General features: G+C 38.9%; 1 pseudogene; it reads right to left on the bottom strand.

The window, feature by feature from the left end:
• Nucleotides 1-3,136: 3,136 nt before the first annotated feature.
• Nucleotides 3,137-4,466, bottom strand: LOC101994070 (annotated as a pseudogene).
• Nucleotides 4,467-5,211: the final 745 nt, after the last annotated feature.

Raw genomic sequence — 5,211 nt, 5'->3', positions numbered from 1 at the left:
TTTTTTTTCTCAATAAAAATAATAAATAAATAAATAAATAAATAAAAATGATAGAAGTTCTTTAAAGCATGTAATTAGTGCTGATAGAACATCAATTTTTCCTAGACTACACAGGAAACTACATGAGAACAAACCATTTATTCCTGAAAATTCCCAGTAATTTTGCATTTTAATTTCTTTTAGCTGTTTGCCAACTTCAATTACACTGTATACACTATCCAATATACTAAAAGTAATGGAATAGTCATGTAGTTGTTGTATATTTAGTACAGATATTCTTGCCTATTTTGCTTACTTCAGAATTGGAAAGGTGGTGTGATTGAAGCAGGACATAAAACATTCTGAAACAAACCATAGTTTGAGAAGATCCTAATTTGGTTCTTAAAACTGTTGGTTTGTTTGTAGCTTGGTTTGCCCCTGTACAATTTTGACATCCTGTTCCATCATTCTGCCTTGTTTTTTGAGACAGGGTCTCTCTTTCTGAACATAGAACTAAATGATTCAGGCTTATTCACTGACCAGTTAAATCCCTAACATATTTATCTATGATCTGAAGTTTCCAAAGATTTTAATCAAGTCTGATTTTATGTGAGTGCTGGAGAGACAACATTAGGTGTTCAACAGAAGTACCAAATCATATTACCCAATGGGATATCTTCCCAGTGTTTTTATTCGGTTTACAGAAATTATTGCACAGTTTAAATGCATTAAAATGTGAAAATGTTTTGTCCTAAATCATTTCTGGAAACATACTGTGCTTCACTGGGCTTAATTTCTCACAAGTTATTTTCGCCAACTGTGCAACTGGCACTGGCTGGGTCAAGTTCAATACACACAAAAATAGGAGAATTTACCAAATTTAAGTAAGTATTTAAAAACCATTTAATCCATCTTACCACTTCAATAGGTTTTTAAAAAGACAATTCACTTACTATAAAATTCATAGTTTCTGTATATTCAACCCATGCTGAACTTTCAGTATCATCAAAATAATCCATAATCAAAAAAATAAGAAATTCAGCAATCATCATTTTTAAATTGTAAGTAATTTCCATCATCCTAGAATAAAACTTTATTCTATTCACTGTCACTTCATATTTACCTTTTCTTTCAAGATTGGCAAGTGATCACCTGTATGTACTGTTTTCTTCTGTGAAGAAAAAAATGACACAATGCACTATGTTGCCTTCAGGTGTCATTTATACTACATTTTGCTATAACTTCACCACTTTTCGTTGAATATTATATTTGATGACTGTACCATTATATATACACATTATATATATATATATATATACACATATATATATATATATATATCAGGTAGGTGATAAATAACTGAGGTTTGTAAACTTTTTTATTAAAAATATTGCTGCAAGAAATACTGATTTACACATCATTGTGTGGAGTGAAGCAGGAATTTTAGGTAGATACGTAGAAATAGGGTTTTTCAAACTTATGGAAACTTAAACATGTTTAAAAGAAAATGTCAGATTATTTTCAAAATATCTTCCATGTTGTATATTTATTACTTAAGCTAAATTTGCATGACTCTTTGTCTTTGAGTTCCTATTATAGCCAATGTAGAACATTTTCCTGTTACCTGTATCTTGATTTCAACCATCGTATTACATTTTCAATGGTTTACAGGTTGCTCAATAATCAGTCTGTCGCTTTATGAGGTAAATGCTTAACCATAGCCAGACAAGTGGTTTCTATATGTGACTTCATTGTCAGCACTGGAAGTATCCCTTATTCTTGTTTCTTCCTAAAACTCTAAGAAATTCTACTGTTTCATAAATTTGAGCAAATAAACTCAGCTAAATTTAACTTACTTCAAGTTTTTCTTAACAAATTCTCATTAATAGTGTGTGATGTTTGCAATGTTGCCATATCCTTACTGACATTATTTCTTCTGTTATCTGGGACAGAGTCTCACTGTTCAGAGCAAGAGTGACCTTGAATTCATAAAGTATTCTAGGCTTACCTAAACCATGCAGTCATACTCTTTCTCATTCTTGCATGTGCTGAGATAATAAGAGAGCCTCCACACCTGGCCTGATTTTTGTTATTCTCTTAGTAGGCATATATTTTAGGTTCTATGTTTCTGATCTAATAAAATGTGTTGACAAATACAATTTAAGGAAAAATGAATTATTTTGGCTCACTACTCTAGAGCACATATCATAGTAGGGAAGTCAAAGTGTCAAAGCATTAGGAGTGTGCTGATCACCTCACACCAATAATCAAATAGGAGAGAAGGAAGAGTATATACTGGCGCTGAGCTCCCATTCTCTGTCATTACATTCCAGATTATCCCACCAATGAAAGGATGCCACCAATATTGGCTCAATCGTCACACCTCAATTATTATTAGAATGATTGGCATGACCAGATGCCCATCGGTTAGCTGATTATAAATTCTGTCAGGTAACATCCACATGATTTTAAAGTTGTATCTCATTGTGATTTTGACCTACATTTCTCCATGTTTAATACTGTTGATTATTATGAATTTGTGTCTGTGTTTTTGGACAAGGATTTCCTTTAATGCTATGAACATATTTAAACACTACAACGTCTTTGACTAGTTATATATTAATGGAATTTCAAGAGGTATTTTTTATGAGCTCCTTTATTTGATTGCTCCTGAGTTATGATTAGCTATTTCACTTTTTATATTTTCCATTGAAAATTGAATATTCTTCGAAATCATAAATGGTGAACATAGAAATCATACTGTAATTTCCATGCAGTTTTTGCCACTTGGTCACATTGTGACATCCCTGGCTTATTCCCACAAAGAATATATTTCTTGAAAAATTGCTCTAAAGTTGCCATTTTGTTATGCTTGTGATTGAGTGGATTTTCTGGGATGACATGAAATGATGTCTACTTCACTTTTTGTCAAGGTCTTCTGTCTATATCTTAATGTATGCCTTTAATACTCTAATAGTTTAAAGCTCTGCCATCAATCACTTTATGGTTGCACTGAATCTTAAGGTGATCTAAAGTCAAGAAATAAGAGCCATTTAAAAAAGTTTCCTGAATGTAATTACAGCCTAGTACAGTCACACTTCAAATCTTTAATTATCTTTTATGAAAATTTTATTCATAATCTATTTATTATCTTGCATTTTTTTTCGCCCTTAAATAGTTGTTTATTGGCAGTGGGCTGGAAGGGATGGCAGAATTAGCATTCGCAGACAACACCACACCAGTCACAAGGGCAACAAGAGTGATGGATGGGAAAGCCTGAAGGCCCCCTCTTCAAAAGCAAGTGGGTAGGCGGGGGCCTGGAGTGTTGATGGGGCAGCCTTGGATCACCTCTGCTTAGTAGGCATGGTTAGAGATGAAGAGAGATTTGCTGGCTGTGGCTCCAGACTGACCACTTGGGGTGTACTTTCCTTGACAAGCAAGGCTGTTGGCCAGGGCTCGCTTGATGTATTCCTCCTGGGCAGCCTTCAGGTTCTCCTTCTTCCCGCCCCAGGCCTTCAGAGCAGAGGCCTGCAGGGCCCGGCCGTAAGAGAAAGTCAAGGCCCATGGGTTCAGCAGTGGGCACTTGTTGATGGCATTGAGGTTGATGGACGCCTCTTCCTCGCTCTGCCCTCCAGACAGGAAAGTGACTCCAGTGACAGCAGGGGGCACTGTGCGACGCAGGGCTGTGACAGTTGCCATGGCAATCTCCTCATTGGAATACTTCTGGGTACAAGCATGGCCTGGGGTGACCATGTTGGGCTTCAGCAGTGTGCCTTCCAGATAGACATGGTGGTCACTCAGAGCCTTATACACAGCAGCCAGGACCTTCTCGGTTACATACTGGCAGCGCTTTAGGTCATGTCTCCATCAGGAAGGATTTCAGGCTCCACAATGGGTACAATGCCATTCTGCTGGCAGATGCTGGCATAACGGGCCAGAACATTGGCATTTTCCATGATGGCAAGGGCTGAAGGAGTATACTCCCCAATCTTGAGCACACAGCGCCATTTGGCAAAGTCAGCTCCATCCTTCTTATACTGGGCACAGCGTTCTGACAGCCCATCCAGCCCTTGGGTGGTGGTCTCACCATTGGTTCCTGCCAGGGGTACCACGCCTTTATCTACCTTAATGCCCACAACACCGCCCTTGGACTTGATAACTTGGTGGAAGGGACGTCCATCATCCGCCTTCTGGTAGAGTGTTTCGTGGAAGAGGATCACCCCCCCCTCCCCCGCCCAATGCAGGGGTTCACACGGTCATCAGCAGTTAACAGCAGCTGGCGGTAGAAGCGCCTGTTCTCTTCGGTGTTCTCAGTGCCAATGGACTGCAGCCACTTAGCAATGCTTCCAGTGGATTCATCTGCAGCCAGGATGCCCTTGCCCGGAGCCACAATTCGGTGAGCAATGTCAGACATCTCCTTCTTCTGCTCCGGGGTTAGTGCTGGGTATGGGTAGGGCATAGTGCCAGTGACAGCACGTTCCTGGCACAGGAGGAGGGGGTGGGTCTGCCGGCTACGGCGGTGGGTGAGAGAAAGGACTGAGGACCGAACGCTGATAGAGTCACCAGAACCCCGATCTGCCTGCGTTCCAAAAGAACGCAGCCTATTGAGCTGAGGGGGAAGGGGGTGACCATTTTCTTGCATTTAAATATTTTGCTTTTACCATTATTGAAGAGTATCACCATTTAAGGCAGCTACGATTTTAAATAATAAAACTTTGTTTTGGTGACTATTTTCTTTGCTTTTTGGTGTGTGTGTGTGTGTGTGTGTGTGTGTGTGTGTGTGTGTGTATGTGTGCACATGTGTGTGTGCCTCCATGTGAGTGTGCCTGTATGAATGTGTGTGTGTGTGTGTGTGTGTGTGCATGTGTGTATGTGTGTATGAGAGATAGAGAGACAAATGTCAAAGGTCCTGGAGAGAGTATTCTTCAAACAATGAATTCAGAGTTAAGTTAAATAACTATGGTCCCAGTGGAAGAGACTTTTTCCAAGGAGCTGTCAAAATATCTAATAGTGACAATTTCTTTACTATGATGTTTGTTTATGATTTCCAAGCTTCTTCTGCACTTTACGTTGACTGATGGAACTCTATTTCTCACTAAAACTGTAGAAACACGGTTGCTCATTTTCAAAGCTACAATAAATATGCAGAAAAAGAGGCTGAGGCTACAGTGGGTATAAATGCCAGAGTACTCATTTTTTCAGAGATTCAACCATCTTTTGTGAAGAAACATT

This window comes from Microtus ochrogaster, unplaced genomic scaffold (assembly GCF_000317375.1).
Source record: "Microtus ochrogaster isolate Prairie Vole_2 unplaced genomic scaffold, MicOch1.0 UNK55, whole genome shotgun sequence".
In the NCBI taxonomy this organism is placed as follows: domain Eukaryota; kingdom Metazoa; phylum Chordata; class Mammalia; order Rodentia; family Cricetidae; genus Microtus; species Microtus ochrogaster.
This window is presented reverse-complemented; position numbering and strand designations above follow the sequence as displayed.